Here is a 17,289-nt window from a genome sequence, read left to right as displayed (position 1 = left end):
TGTCTCAAAAGAGATAAAGATTTTTGATTGTATAAAACTGCCATTTTAGCTTGAAAATGATTCAAACAATTAACCATTTCTCTAATTAGCTGCTGATAAACTTTCTGTTGATCGACTAATAAACTAAATACTCAACAGTTCATGATCTATAATTTTTTGATACTTAATGTTACAAACTATACTGTCGGGCAGTTCAGTCAGTTGGGAGCTGTATCAACCAATAGCAGAGGCCCACATGAACCTTTTATTGCGCTCTTTATTGGATATATAGTACCAGCACCAGCACTTTTAATGTCTGCAATGGTCATATTGAGTTATGATTATGTTTTATTTATGTCTTTATGTTTTTATACCATCATCTTATCGGACAATAAAGATTGAACTTGAACTGCACTCATATATAACAGTACTTCATTTTTCAGAAGCTGATCATATGGTTTCTGTGTAAAATCTTAATCTGCATAGTAACTAGTAACTATAGCTGTCAGATTAATGTGGTGGAGTAAAAAGTACAATATTTACATCAAGTGGAGTAAAAAATTTAAATAGTAAGTAAAATACAAATAAAATGACTGAGGTACTTTCCTCCATGTATATGTGTACCTGTGTACACATGACGAGTAGAGGCTGCAGTGTGACTGATGGTGGGCAGATTCAGGAATGCTAATGTTTCCTCTGTGGCTTTTGTGAGGAACATGGTGATTAGACCTCCAGCCCCCTGGGTGGAGCCCCTCACTGCTCCAGCTCCCTCTCTGATTTACTTTGACATCAACAGGAAGGTCAGCTGAGTCCCAGAGGGGTCATGTAGAGATGGTGAATATTGTGTGTGGTGGGCTTCAGTGCAGAGACGCTCCTCCAGGATCCCAGACGGGGCTGGAGGGATGACCGATGGAGGAAAGGCCCTTCGAGCTTAGGGAGGGCTTCAGGAAGGATTACTGAGAGGCTAAAATGTTTTCTTTGTGGCTGAAAGAAACCTAAGAAATGCTCTCACCCAAATCTCCCATAGTCTCGGGGGGCTGTTTGGCAGGGAAACTCAAGCTACATCCTAAAGAGTTCCTCGTTTTCTTTGGCTTTGAGCTTGTCTTTACTATCATTAACATGCCCTATTTGCTTTCAGAGTTTTGAGCTTCAAGTCTTTTATCATTAAAAAAGAGCCTAGTGGAAATAAAACCAGGTTCAACCAATACTATGGCTCAGTGGCAGCTGGTGACTCAAACGATTCGAGGAGGACAGGAGGAAAACCAAACCATGGCGTCATATTATTTCACACTAGTTGGCTACATATCTCTTCTTCTGATATTGAATGAAAAATGAAGCAGTAAAACAATGGCTGTGAAATATCTTAAAAACAACATAATTTGTTGATTTCTGTTCTTTCCAGATTGACCGTACAGGCCTAATGCGGAGGACAGAGTATTTATCAAGGGTTTCTATATACAGGCTTATTAGGTAGATTACAACAAACAGCACAAATTACAACAATAGCATACATTTAGTAGCAAGTCAGGCTGCCACATGCCACCGTAGTCCCGCCATACGTTCAGCATGGACAGCTGAGGCAGCGAGCAGATCACTCCATCCACTCCACCACCATTCTAATTATTAGCTTAACAGTCCTTCACAGCTGCTACAGCTAGCAACTGACTGATTAAAAAGATGAAAGGTAAATCTAGAAAAAGGAAATTTGGACTCTGTTGAAAAGGCCCGAATAAGATGGAATTTTTATTGATGTGTTGATAGTTTGTAATTTGCACGTTGCTTTTCTTTTCCACTATCGTACTGTCATGACTGACGCTATTGCTTTACCGCCAGCTCATCACACTCACATCCAGTATAGTGGTAGAGAACTGAAGATGATCTTTGGATTATTGTTGGGCCAACGCAGTGTCAATATTGTATTCTGGTTGTTGATTGGTAAGGGAAGATGACCTCAGTCAGAGGTCTACATTCTACATGTTTTGGCCAGTAACAGATTAGAATGAAGAAAATGAAGTAGATTAAATTGATGTAAGAGACCCTGCCTTAAGGAGGACAGCAGTAGTCTGTCGTCCTTTGCCCCCCATCCCCCGGCCACCACTTCCATAGACTCCCTTCCTGTCTGTCTCTGTTGAATTTAATCAGGATTTCAATAATGGATTGTTTTCAAAGAAGAGAGAAAAAGTGTTTCAGAAATGATACTGAGATTTGTAATTGTTTATTTCAGCCTCTTGTATATTTTGATCTCCCTCTTGCCTCTCAAAAAGAGGAGGAGCAGCCTCATCTGCCTTCATGGACGAGCCTCCTCTGCTATGGCTGGATGTCCCTCCAAATGGAGAGCACTTATTTAAATGGATGGGGGGATTGAATGTAAATGCAAATGTAGAAATGGAAATGCTTTTTGCTGAAGAAAGAAACTGTGATATTCCATTGGATAATTTGTTCAGTAAATGCTGATTTTAATCAAAGTCTGTCTCCAAAACACCACGACATCAGATGCATTTCATAAATTCTGTTGCTGCCATGAGTAAGTGTATTCAAACTTGATACACACTGGATTAGAGCACCATGAGGCACATTTCTTAAAATTCGCATGACAGTGGGATATAGTGATAGATAGAGAGACTGGTGAAATTCTAAAAAAGAGAAATGTTTGGGCTCTTCTAGCTAAATCTCCACAGCTTTCATTCCAATCCCCTCGATCCACTCTGGGCCTCTGGTAGTACCTACCTACCACACACACAGTAGTCCCTACTGAGCTGTGCAGGACTGGATAAATACCATCCCTTCAGAGGCTCTGTGTTAGCAGAGTGCCTGCTGTGAGGCCCAACCACACTCCCACTGTTCTGGAGGAGCTTTAAGCGAAAGATCAGGTGTCCAGCCCTGAATGCTTGATTGAACTTAAATCTTTTGCATGTGCGCCATAACTCTCTGTGCAGCACTATGCTCCGTGTGGCTCAGACATGGCCAGCCAGTCTGCTCAAGGAATTTGAGTCACAGTGGTTCTCTGACCTCCTTGTTTTCACCTATATCACTGAAAAAAGACCAAGTTATATACTCAAATACTTTTTTGACTTGACAGCATTGTGATTAGGAGTCAAACACTAATATGATTTTTTTTGTCACTGACATTTAGTTATACAGTAGGCCAAGGATTCTCAAAATCAAATTCTCAAAAATGAGCCCATACCATATATTATGAATTGGCTGCAACACTTTACTGCAAGTTTTCTATTTTGAAATACATTCTCTGTTGATCAGTACATTGCTCGTGAGGCCGAATATACTGTGTAGCTGGAGACAGAGTTTCCGTTGTCTAGTAATGACTGCCTTTTTAATGGAAAAACCTGTTGAGGTCCAACATGTTTAAATCTCTCTGGTCATAATGTCTGACTGTCTCTGATGTCCACCACCTCTCTTGCTCCTCTCCTGACATTTTACACATCTGCAAATAAAATGTATTAACTAACTCTGTGAATTAAGATTTTACTTTTACCAAACTAGAGTGATTACTGGAACAGTTCAAAGACAAACCAAGAAGCTTTTGGTGAGTTTTATTTCGTTTCTGTCAAGTTTGAATGAGGTGTGTTTTACCATTAGAAGATTACTGTTTCTTCATTTCTGTAATGGAGTTTGGTGGCTTTGGTGAGAGCAATGTTACAGCTGTTTCACATTAAAGAAAAAGGATCTTACTGTTTGACAAAAAGGTCTCTCTCCATAGGGATCCTTCCCATAGTGTTGTCAGACAACAATCTGAGTATGTCCATGGCAAAAACAAGCACTTTTCCTGGACATACATTGACAGTGTGCAAATGCCCAGAGGGATTACATTGCAGCCCGTTTCACAGCTGCTGGCTGAAGCACTCTCCCCCAATACTGGACCAATTTCAGAAATTGTTGTCCCCATCACACAAAAACATGGGAAAAGACACACAGATAGTATTTGACTGGAACTTCTCCCGTTTGTCCGGGACATTAAAATCTTCCAGGACGCATCGGTCGGCACCAATTTCTTCTCACGGAAATCCTGACTGGTGATCATTCACAGTGATCTGTCCCCAGATGAATGTGGTTTTAATTTGGCTATTGTTGACATTGTTGTCATGGCGACGTTAACTGCTCGAGATAGTGTTGTATGTTGTTACTGGCAAGTTCACACATTATCGTTACACTGGAGAATTTGCTATCAGCTCCTAAATCACAGATACAGAATGTGTCTCGTTTTCTCTAGTACACAACTAGTGTAAATGTAGTTGTAAGAATATTTGAGTCAGAAATGATTATGGACTAACTGTCTGAGCCTCGTCTACACTGGTGCCGTCGTGGCCCAGTCACAAAAGTTGTGTCAATTAATTGATTAGGCTAAATGTTATCGTCACCAATCATTCCGCACCTCTGAATAAAGAGTTATTGAATAAAAAACAGATTTTTGAGTAAGATGTCTGATAACCCCTTTAGTGGGCTATCCTTAATAGGATAATGGGAATAGGAATGATGTATAAATGACTTACAAATAATAAATTAGTGTCTGATTCATAGTATTCAGTTACCACTACACAGCGTGTTCACTGCCCTGTAGTGCATTTTATGAAAGGATAAGACATGTTATGAATTAATATAATAATATAAGTCTTATACACTAACCTCTCGGCCATGATCATTGCAGGAATGTATTTCATCTTCTTCATTTCAAAGGACTCCTGGTAGAGATGCACCCTTTCACTTTTAGCCCTTAGGCTTGAGACTTAAGCTCAAAAAATTAGACAGCATCACTTTCCCATCACTTTCTGTAACACATTGCATCACATATCATTATTTGCTGATGATATTTTGTTATATATAGAAATGTCCCAACTTGGAAACAGTTGACTAATTTAGTGCTTTGTCAGGATACAAAGCCAGCTGGGTTCAGTCAGCTCTTCTTCCACTCAACTCATATTTCCTTCCACCACACTATCTTACATTCCAGTGGTGAAGTCCCTCACATATGTGTGTGTGGATATCTTCTGTTCCCTGCAATCCACTACAATTAAAAACTTCCAGGGCATCTTAAGTACAGTTGAAATGGTCACTTTTCCCACAAGCACAGGGTAAATTTTAATTCCAAGATGTTACTTTCACCCCTAGTGGTTTCAAGTACAAGACCCAGCATCGTTGCCTTAAACTGTCAACCCACCAGTGTGGCAGACAGGAGGGAGGACTAGATGTCCCCAGTTGGAAGATATATTTTTGGTCATATGTGTTGCACCCATTATCAGTCTGGTTAGAGCCCAATTCATCAGTTCCATGACGGGCTCTAGAGGAAAATTTTGCCTCTCTGCATCATTAACAAGACCTAGTATACTCTAATAAGTTTCTGAAATGCTCCAAATCTAAACTGGGCCCTATAATGTCTTTCATTTTATTGACCTGGCACACTGTAGACAAAGCTACTCACTCTTAGTTAATGTGGCACACCCAAAGTCCAATTTTCCATAATTTTGCTCTTCCTACTGGAGGAGCCCTTTTTTTGTTTTGCCAATGGATCAATTGAGCTAACCATACTCTGTTTGACATCTGTATTAAGAAAGGTCTCATATCATTTAATGACTTGTCAATATCATTTGATTTACTTGGCTCTTCATTTTTCTTATACCTGCGACTTCAATCTATTTACATGTGGATGTTCAGACAAAGGGCTTGGTCTCTAAACTCTATACCCCATTATTATATTCTGAACCCTGAATTCCTCTTGTTGACCTCTCACTGGAAAAGAGATCTTAATCATCACAAGGTTGAGGTCGACTGATTCACTGTCTGGGGTAACTTGGATTGTACATCTAAATATCTCAATTGCACCTACCTATTCCCTTTAATTTTTTACACAGACTTTACCTCAAACCTAAATTTCACCCGATGAAACCGCCTGCTCCAATCTATCATCTCTGTACTCTTGGCCTCATGTAGTGGGATTTCTGGGTGTTTTTTGTATTTTCTCTCAGATTTACTGGGTGTTCATATTCCCTGTTGTCCCAGGCTGTTGATTTTGAAAGATATTTCATCAAGGGGTGCGTCAGCTTCCAAATATTACATTTTATTAGCAGGTCTCATAGCAGTAAAATAAATAAATAAATAAATAAAATAAAAAGTTCTTAAAATCCTCCTCATCCCGTCACCCATACACAATGGCTGATGTTTTTTTCTGAACATACTTCACATGGAACAATCTAAAGTAGCTAAAATACATGGGGCTAGAGACAGGACTGTGCAGAGATGAGCAAATATACAATAGGACATTATAACATATGTAAGTGCACTGTGCTGAATTGTTGGAATTCTACAAAAATCTATGAATGCATTTGCTATCTAATGTAGAACGTTTGCAGGATGGGAGGGAACTGGTCACTAAATGGGGAGGTTTTTTAAATAAACCTTTTTCAATAAAAACAACTAATAACAATAAAGAAAGAAAGAAAGAAAGAAAGAAAGAAAGAAAAAAAACCCAAGCCAGCAATGAATGTGTCCTACAACTATTGTGTAAGTATCCACAGCCTGATATATTGTCTTCCTCTGTGTCACTGAGCTTCATTGTTGTCCAAAATCTATTAAAAACATCAATGAACCACACTGTTGCACTGGGTGACATGTTCCTTCATTACCATGAGCACACACTGTAGTTTGTTTTGACTCGATGGGACATACACCGTCCTGTTGCCACAAATTCTCATCAAATGTGTATTAACATACAGCTGAAAATAGTTCCTATTTCTTCCTGTTTGAGTAACATTTGTAGGTGCTACAGTAGTCAGGTGTTTTAGGAAATTGCCATTAAAAAAGCAACAACTAAAACATTAAATTCTTCAGAAGGAACCAGTAGGCTTAGAGTTGAGTGTCAGAGACAGAGACAGGAAGTCACGGAGTACTGACAGACTAACACATAGGTGGTTTTGGACTTTCCATGGGATTAGTTGGCAGTAGGAAAAATACCACCTTAATCAGTTAAATGTACACTTGTGGTATGTGAAGCAGACTATTAACCACTGTCACTGTATCGGCACTGATATGCAGTGCAGTTGTGATTGTAGAGTGTTGTAGTTGACCATATACTGCATCCCTGCTTGCATGACATCTTTTAAATTTTTTCTCTGATCATCTCCATGTTGTCATTTTTAATGTACTTTTCAGTGAAACTGATGACTTTAAGTTTCTCTTGAACATTGTTATCTGTCATCAGACAGTGTGGAGAGTTGGATCCTGGGCCACAGAGCAGAGAACAACACTGAAAGCCACTGAGTTGCTGTGGGCAAGCTAACTGTAAGTTGTCAGTTACCTTCCCATAATCCTCATAATATAACCAGGTTGTATCAGCTTGTGCTTGTTTTTACATGTCATTAACAAAGCGGAGTGCAATTTGCAAGTATATGTTTCATGAACAGAATGTTTATTCTGTCTCGATTTTCAGTAACAACATATCTGGCAGAGCTAATCTGTTTCTTCAGAGGCCAGCACCAGTCTGTGATTTAATTTAAGAGCACACAATCAAATGTAATTCATGCTATAAGCACGTTGGCATGCCAGAGTACACGGTTAATGATTACTCTGCTGCATTCACTCAAGCCGGTTGAAACCAAATGATCAGTTCAATCCCTTGAGCATATATTCTCGACATTTCTTCAACCCCTAAATGAGAATTTCGATTTCTGTGCTCAGTTCTTGCTGGAGCTTCAGTCTTTAGCTTTTTTAATGATTGATGATTCACTCTCCAACAAGCATTTATTTGCATCTTGGACCGAGATGAAAATGAATGTGAGGGGAATTTGGGATGTTGGTGCTGTTTACTGTCTGGATGATTTTATTTCTGACATTTCCAATTTAGTGATGTTCCACCACTTATTCTGTGCAGAGTTTAGGTTTTAAATGGTTGACTATTATTATGATTGACTATTATTATGTTTTACACAAATGGTCTATTCTTGACCAATACTCGTAAGACCAGGTAATGAACAAAACCGACTTCAAGCACTGAACATATGTGTGTTTTTTTGTGGTCTCGACAAGAAGTAGAAGAAATAAAATATAGGCGCAGATAGGACCAGATTTAGTGATCTGGTTGGACAAGGGGACGTTTGGTAATGCTGTCTTCTGGTTGTATGTAGCCTGGTAGGTGCATAAAACAAGCTAAGCAGCACAAATTAGCTTGGAATATTGGCCAAGTTGGTTATTCCATGAAACTCTTGTTAGATAGATAGATAGATAGATAGATACGTTATTCATCCCCAAGGGAAATTCACAAGTTCCAGCATATTCCAAAATTTTAAGTAAAAGGCATGCAATAAATAATCTACAAAATAGCACACAACACACACAGAGCTGCTGGAGGGACTGCCACTCACGACGGCGCTGGAAATGGAATGACGGTGCCGGAAACAGAACTGTTTGTTGTTGTTGCCACATCAACCTCCTCCAACCTCGTTCCAGAGGCAATGATATTAGAAATTAGGTGGAAATTGCTGTCTTGGAGCATTTGAACATTACTGCCTGTCCCTATGGTTCAGATTTAAATAAGCCAAATGAGTTTAGTGTCCTCTACACCCCCATGTTTGCAACTAATTGCAAATTGATTTAAAGAACAGAAAAAGGTGGTGGTCATTACTGCTGAATAGAAAATTATTCAGATTATTATTATTTTTTTTTATAGTTGTATCTCAAGTCTTAATGAACAGCTCCTTTTGCTCCTGTTTTTTTCCTTTTAATTTCTATGTTCAAGATTGAATCATGGTTCTCTTCATTACACAGAGCTGCTATTAAAAATTCTGGTGTTTGTACTTTGATGGAACCATAATGCAAGTACCCTTGGCTGTCCTTACGTTTATTTTTCTAAATTCACTGGCCATATAGGGACTTGCCTAGGGTGCCACCATCTGGTGGGCACTGGTCACCCTCAAAAGAAAAGTCACAAATAAAAATAAATAAATAAATAATCGGCAATGGCGCCCCTTCCACATAGGCTGCATTAAGGTAACAAATGAAAAATGAAAGAAAGAAAAAAAGAAAGAAAGGTAGAAAAAGATAGACAGAAAGAAAAAAGTACACTTTTCACCTCTGTTCCTCACAAATTTTCATCTGCTCTACTCTGAAAGTCAGGGAAGGATTACTGTCTGATGCTCATCATAGACAGCCCAAGTCCGGACTACGTAGTTTTTAAGTTTGTTGTTTTATATTCCAAAATGCATATGTTATGTTTCTACTTCCTAGAACATAAGGCCAACACATTAACACTGTCATGGCAGATTATGAATTAACAATCAGGCGTCTATACTTGCGCAGTTTAACATGCTAAGTGACTTGTCGTGCAGCATCTGAGGGGCCCAGCAAAATATTTTTGTCTTGACATACCTAGTGTGACATCTTCCACAATGTGTTCCCTCCATGGCATCTTTCAACATACAGCAGCAACATGATGTATGCAACATCAAATATGTAGCTAGCTATGCACTTATACTTATGTAATGTTCAAACGTTTGTTACCTCAAGTTTTGTTTGAAGTATTGACAGCTTTCTTATCTTTTTAGCATCACAAAAAGACATGCCGTGACTGGTTAGGGTCATATGTGTAGTATTGCCAGTCACCAGACCAAGATGTGGCAAGAGTTCATGGCACTGTGATCGTTTGATCTGACATGGTGACCATCGTCAAAGACAAAAATATCATGTAGTCTGATCCTGGCATAAGTTAGTGTGAAAAGTAAATGTAACCGAGTCGCAATTTGTCCGTAATTAAATAACAAAAAGTAGAGATGAGACCAGATAGATTAAATATACTCAACAAGGAATTTATTCCAGGGTCTGGCAGTAGTGTGCTACCTAAGTCCAATAAACAACAACAAAAAAAATATTGTTGGGCTGGAATGTACCATCCATCCATCCATCCATTATCTCCCACTTATCCGGGGCCGGGTCGCGGGGGCAGCAGTCTGAGCAGGGACGCCCTCTCCCTGGACACTTCCTCCAGCTCATCTGGGGGGATCCTGAGGCGCTCCCAGGCCAGCCGAGCAACATAGTCACTCCAGCGTGTCCTGGGTCTTCCTCGGGGCCTCCTCCCGGTGGGGCATGCCTGGAACACCTCCCTAGGGAGGCGTCCAGGGGGCATCCGATAGAGATGCCCGAGCCACCTCAGCTGACTCCTCTCAATGTGGAGGAGCAGCGACTCTACTCTGAGCTCCTCCCAGGTGACAGAGCTCCTCACCTTATCTCTAAGGGAGCGCCCTGCCACTCTGCGGAGGAAACTCATTTCAGCCGCTTATATCTGGGACCTCGTTCTTTCGGTCATGACCCAAAGTTCATGACCATAGGTGAGGGTAGGAACGTAGACTGACCGGTAAATCGAGAGCTTCGCCTTTCGGCTCAGCTCCTTCTTCACCATGACAGACTGATACAGCGACCGCATTACTGCTGCCGCTGCACCGATCCGCCTGTCAATCTCACGCTCTGTTCTTCCCTCACTTGTGAACAAGATCCCAAGATACTTAAACTCCTCCACTTGAGGCAGGAACTCTCCCCCAACCTGGAGGGAGCAAGCCACCTTTTTCCAGTCGAGAACCATGGCCTCGGACTTGGAGGTGCTGACTATCATCCCAGCTGCTTCACACTCGGCTGCGAATCGCCCCAGTGCATGCTGAAGGTCCTGGCTCGAGGGAGCCAACAAGACAACATCATCTGCAAAAAGGAGAGACGAAATTTGCCGGCTCCCGAACCGAACTCCCTCCGGCCCCTGGCTGCGCCAAGAAATTCTGTCCATAAAAATAATGAACAGAACCGGTGACAAAGGGCAGCCCTGGCGGAGTCCAACATGCACCGGGAACAGGTCTGACTTACTGCCGGCAATGCGGACCAAGCTCCTGCTCCGGTTGTACAGGGACTGTACAGCCCTCAGCTGAGGGCCTCCAACCCCATACTCCCGGAGCACCTCCCACAGAATGACGCGAGGGACACGGTCGAATGCCTTCTCCAAGTCCACAAAACACATGTGGACTGGTTGGGCGAACTCCCATGAACCCTCAAGCACCCTGTGGAGGGTACAGAGCTGGTCCAGTGTTCCACAGCCAGGACGAAAACCGCGTTGTTCCTCCTGAATCCGAGGTTCGACTATCAGCCAGATTCTCCTCTCCAATACCCTGGAATAGACTTTCCCAGGGAGGCTGAGGAGTGTGATCCCCCGATAGTTGGAACACACCCTCCGGTCCCCCTTTTTAAACAGAGGGACCTACCTTTCCTGCTATCAAATGTCAGTTCGTTCAACTCAATATATGTCTTTTATTTTAGTGACACAATCACTTCAAAATATTAAACACACACACAAAAAAAGTAAAATATCAAAATAAATTCTCTTCGGCTTCAGTATAAATGATCTGACTTAATCAGACAACAAAAAAAAATGACAACAATATAGTTGTTGAAATATCAAAACCCAAAATTATTGTGCAATGTCTTTTCAGTGTTTATCAAAACTAAATCAGTCCTTTTGTTCTTGGATAATGAACCTCTCCACAGATTGTGGTTATTCGCAATCCGGTATTACTTAGTCCAGGAAGAAAAAAAAAACAAAACTCCAGTGAAGAAAACAAAATTGGGTACTCGTGAAAAAAAATACTATAGAGCTCTATAAAAAAAAAATAGTTTTCTGATACTCAAGTGATCCACGCGCATAGCTGGGTGGTGGCGAGGACACGTCCGGGAAACAGCAGTCTCTACCTGACTCCGGTCCACACCCATCGGCTAGCAGGAAACATCATAGAAGTGGTGACTTGACATGTAGGACGGCTAGAGACTGGCTACAGCTTGCTGTGTCTTCTCTCCTCTCAGCATAAAAGTCAGGTGAAGTTTTAAACTCATATATATTGTGGGTAGAGTTTACAGTGTTAATATTAAACACACACAAACAACTGTAAACCATTATAATGACTCATTTAAAAAGCTGTTAGCTGTCAGCTATGACTTAGCAATTAGCATCTTAACTAGCAATTAGCATTTAAGCGATAGCGATTAGCGTTTAAGATAGTGATTAGCGTTTAAGCTAGCGATCAACATTTTAACATTGAAAAATACACAGTTACACATACACCAGCAAATTACTTCTTTTCACAACACAAGCACAACCACACACATTCAATATATCTGTGCTCACCTAGCAGGAAACATCATAAAAGACTTGACATGTAAGACAGCTAGAGACTGGCTACAGCTTGCTGTGTCTTCTCTCCTCTTAGCATAAAAGTCAAGTGAACCCGCGAAAACTCCTGCTCTGAGATTGCCACTCTACAGCTTACTGTTGTGACTCTGAAAGAGTGCCTATTAACACTGAATACACAGACTGGCTAAATAACCACTGGGTTACATAAACACTAAAGCTGTCATAACTACTAATTAGTTTGTAACAAAATCGGCTAATAAATTTGGTTGCACCTCAGTTACTTGGGGCATAACCTAACTAGTTTGGGCATGAAGCCCTAACTAAGGCAAATGGCCAATCAGTGATCAAAAATCAAATAAGAGTTCCATTATCATGGTTACTGGGCATATTAGCTCTCTGACTAATGAGTGCATTGTAGCTCATCATTGTAAAAATAAAGCTGTGTGGTAGAAAAACTGCTGTTTTGCCCGTAGTTAGTATAAGTCTGTGGCATTTTATGGTTCACATTTATCCCAGGAGCATACCTAACTATTTAGTTGTTGCTTAGGGTTATGTTATAACTTAAAATTCCAAACTATCTGTTGTGCTGGTTCCAGGATCATCCCAATTGATCTGCTGAATCCTGACATGAAACGTGAAGACACAAAGAGTGTAGTAGTAATGACCAAAAGCAGACTGAGAAGTAAAATTAAGAAACTCAAGAAAATAGAAACTGTACCAGTTGTAATTCTAAGCGATGGACAGAGATTCTAACTGTGCCGCTGCCTGGAAAAGTTCCAGTGAGGCAATGAAATTAATAAAGGGCACTTTGAGAACTTTCTGGCAATAAATAGCATTGGTACCTCAGAGAAGCCCACAGGTAGAAAGTGGTCAAAGGGATGGCTGTCGTGAAGGAGAATTCAAAATAGAGGTAGACAACATGTAAAGCTTTTACAGCTGCCGAAGATTTGTGTCTCAGTTTTCATGCTGAAGCTGCTGAAGGATGAACTACAGAACCTGCAGTGCAGAGAAATAACACTAGTAGAATGCAGCACAGACTGAAAGACAGGACAGTTGAAGACCCTTGAAAAAAGGCGTTGAAGTGTAGTCACTTCCCATTACCAACCATTGAGGATATACTTCAATGGACTTGTCCGAAGACTTGTACAAAGCTAAAGTGTTTACATTGTTTGATGTCAAAAGCAGTTTCTGGCATGTCAGGCTATAAGATGAGTCCAGCTACTTGGCGATGTTCTCTATTCCACTGGCATGGTACCAACGGCTGAGGATGCCAGTGGAGAAATGGAGATATGTCTGGCTCCTGAGATCTTTCAGTGAAAGCTCACACATGCGTTGGAGGATGTGCCTGTTCTGTACATTACTGCAGATGATGTGCTGATCATAGGGCAAGATGAGACACAAGAGAGCAGCTGAGTGTGATCATGATGAAAGGCTGAGATTGTTTCTGAGCCGTTACATACAAAAGAAGATTGAATCAAATGCAGACAAGCTCAAACTGAGACAAAAAGAGGTCATGTATGTAAATTACCAGGCCAAGTTTTGCCCACATCTCTCTGAACACTGTGAGGTGTTGAGGTGTTGAGGCAGTAACACAAAGATTGTGAGTGGAAGTGGACAGCACAACATGAGGAAGCATTCCTCAAACTGAAAGAGACAATTGCAAATGCCCCAGTGCAAAAGTATTATAATTTCCCAGCAGAGCACTTTTACAGAGTGAGGCTATGGCCAAAGAGAAAAATACATCTTAATTATGGTGTTCAGCATGGAAAAGTTCCACCAGTACACCTTACTGTTCAAGAGACCATGGCGAAGAAGCCACTCCTAAATGCACCCAAAAGACAACAAATGATGCTGCACATTCAGAAGTATGATCTGGATGTATTGTTCATACTAGGTGAAGACATGTTGCTAGCAGTTAGCTTGAGCAGAGCCTATCTCCCTGAATGTTGATCCTGTGACTCAGTGGCACTCAAATAGAGACTGTTCATATGGTACAACACTGACCAATCTCCGAAGACAGACTCAACCCAATCCATTCTGCAACAGAAGACGAAAAATTTCTCATCTAAATGATGCACCAGGGATGGCTAAAGGACAAGATGAAGACTCAAGCTGTAGTGCTCATTCCAGAAGTATCTAGGCCATCATGATGGAATACTGTGAATGTGCTGTTATCCCTGATGATTCACTGAGGAGACTGATCACTCACGCTTTACACTCCTCTCATATTGGTTCGGAAGGATGCCTACGGAGGGCTAGAGAGTGTGTCTATTGGCAGAGCATGAACAACCAGATCAAGACATATGTAGCCAAATGGGACATCTGCAGGCCAGTGGACAATGAACAACAAAATGGAACACTACTCCCACATAAATGCAAACAGACTATAGGCAAAGATGAGATGATCTATTCTCATTTGACAACAAGAACAACCTCATCTTTTATTAATAGAATTCAAATGTTTGGGAAATAGATACAAAGTAAACCCTATTTTACTTGCCAGCGTGATAGACAACAGACAACAGAACACAATCCACATCCCCAAAATTCCAGAGATTCAGATGATTATGGGAATTCCAGACCTCATCACCAGCACCAACACGTTCTCACTCCTAAACTAATAACTAATGGTCAGTCTGACTAAACCTCAAGCATCAGTTTTGTATGTGCAGGCCTACCTGGCCAAGTAGTGAATCATAAATATGCATCGTTCAATTAGCAACCTTTGGTTAGACTTTAAAATTAAAGCTTGCTGAGAACAATAATTACCATGTGGTGTATGTTGTTGATTAGCTTTAGGCACCAAAATTACTTGGTTAAGTAATGGAACCAAAACTACCTGGTTATGTTTAGGAAATGACATGGATTGGGTAAAAAAGTTACATTACTTCAGTTATGTTGTGTCAAAAGTAACAGAAGTCATTGTTCACTTTTGGTTTCACACAGGAGACAAACCCCGGTGAAGGTCTTGTTGCTTGACCCATCCAACCTTCTCCATTCATAGACTTTTCTCTGTCTTTACGCTACTTCACTTGATGTGTTAGGAATCAGAAGGGGTTGTCAATAGAGGTCTATCGGACTACCCTGCACAAAAAGTATGCTAAAGGGATACCCAGCAAGAGGTCCTGTCCGAGCATCCTTATATGACAAATAGGGAGTGAGAACGGATTGGCAAAGCTGAATCAGCTGTAAAGACGGTGAAGATGCTCTGAGCCACAGGTGCTGGACAGGACTCTTATCTTGCGCTTCTAGACCACCGCTTTCCAGCTGTCCGGGAACCAGTCCAGCACAGAGACTACTCAGCTGCCATACTAGAACACTACTGCCCACAAAAGCAAGACTTCTGCAGCCAAAAGTCATATGTGCACAGCAGCAACTGAACACAAACGTCAGTGTGCCAACTATGGCAGATCAGCCTGGCACCCAGACACTGAAACCCGGTAACTGTGTGAGTACAGCCACTTGAGCGCTTCACTCTCTGAAGAATAGTCACAGTTTGAAAGCTGATTGATGTTAGGTTCTGTGAAGTCCAGTTAGACTCTGGTGGTGTCCTTAGGAGGAATCAGAGACACCTCAATTGGGATCAAGGAATGGACCACAATGAGCTCACTGACACAAAGACTGTTGACCTCAGCCAGAGACTGATCTCTGAGAGACACAAAGCCACAAAGAGTGGGGATGGTGACACATCAGTTACCATCTGATTTGGTCAGACAGTAGTGCTACAAGGACTTCGTGACTTCTAAAAGAAAAAAACAAAAAGTGGCACTAATTGACTTTGGGGGAAAGGAAAAAGTTGAGAAAAAGAGTTGAAAAAAATTGCGCTGACGATTTCTGAAATGTTGATGCATACACATAGTGCCAGTGTTTGTTAAACTGTGAGCTGTACAGGTACATACTACCTGAAAGAAGAAAATAACGCTTTTGTTCTCAGAAGCTGTACATATGTCTTAAAATTAAGATTACTGTTGTATTGCTTTTAAGAAGAGATTTTAAGTTGTTATCAATGAGATGCAAGTGAGACATTGGGTTGTCATAACTGTTATATCTGAAAAAACAAAAAAATTCAAAAGAGAAAGGATGTAACAATAGGAATTATTATTTAGGTACATGTTGGACTTGTTTTTTGGTTGCACCTAAAGAGACAGACAACAAATATGTAATGTGAACACCTGTGCTAAAGTTGAGTAAACAAACGTCAGGTACCCAGTTGAGTGTAACTAAAGAATTCTGTATGCTACATGTTTATAAAAGACTGTAGTATTGATAAACTCTGTCATTAGTTTCTTTTATACATTTTAATACTTTTGTGTAATTTATTATCACACTGCAGCTTCCCTGCTCTCTGTGTCTAGGCTGACCCCAACTTACACCAACACAGACACACACACGGAGGGAAGTCAGCAAACAGGAAATTCTACTAACTTTTTATTGAGCAGATTCTACAAGCAAGTCAGTGCATTCACTAGGCTTTTGTGAGTCATTGCATTCTGTAAATGCATTGTGGCAACAACACAACAATACATGGACATTCAAAGAGAAAGTGCTTTGAATACTAGTATTTTTTAAAGCCAGTACTCCAGTACTTTAACTCAAGCTAAAATTTCACTAAACAGTTTTCACTTGTAATAGAGTAATATTTGACTACGAATACTTACACTTTGATACAAATAATGGAGTTGTATATTTTGCCTATAATTGGCTGCTAGTAACTAAGACTTGACCTGGAACCCAAGGCCATCCAGGTCCAAATTATACTCAGTCTAATCAGGTCCATGTAGCGTCTCATATTTCTGTGAGTCCTGAGTGTGTGTGTGTACCAGTGTGTCTAACACCTGGAAGATTTGGAGCACACTTGCCTCCATGTGCACTTCATAATCACAGCAGGAGAAAAATGGGTTTTATGTTGGAGCATCATGCTGCTGTCAGTTGCTTGGTTGTGTCTGACCATTCTTATGTCCCTTTCAGAATGGGTCTCTATGTCCAAAAAAAAAAAAAAAAGTTCCATTTTGGATCAAATTCAAATTTTTTGATACCATAAACTGCAGATTTTTTTGTTTAGTGACTCTAGGGAGGGATGGGTGTTACATGCTCACTTTTGACACAGCTCAGTATCCCTATGAATATATTGAATATAGAAATGT

General features: G+C 40.7%; 1 protein-coding gene across 4 annotated transcripts in view; it reads left to right on the top strand.

Moving 5' to 3' along the window:
* LOC143332515 (homeobox protein PKNOX2-like) overlaps positions 1-17,289 on the top strand; it is a 96,134-nt gene that overhangs the window by 18,818 nt on the left and 60,027 nt on the right. Inside the window, exon 2 of one of the 4 annotated variants that reach the window (XM_076750070.1) lies at positions 7,194-7,269. The exons of 1 other annotated variant lie outside the window; for it this stretch is intronic. The gene's annotated coding sequence lies outside the window, so the exon portion shown is untranslated. Of the gene's footprint in view, positions 1-7,051; positions 7,270-17,289 lie in introns of those variants that run through there. 2 more of the 4 variants (XM_076750068.1, XM_076750069.1) reach the window with 2 other exon arrangements.

Source organism: Chaetodon auriga, chromosome 15 (assembly GCF_051107435.1).
Source record: "Chaetodon auriga isolate fChaAug3 chromosome 15, fChaAug3.hap1, whole genome shotgun sequence".
NCBI lineage: Eukaryota > Metazoa > Chordata > Actinopteri > Chaetodontiformes > Chaetodontidae > Chaetodon > Chaetodon auriga.
This window is presented reverse-complemented; position numbering and strand designations above follow the sequence as displayed.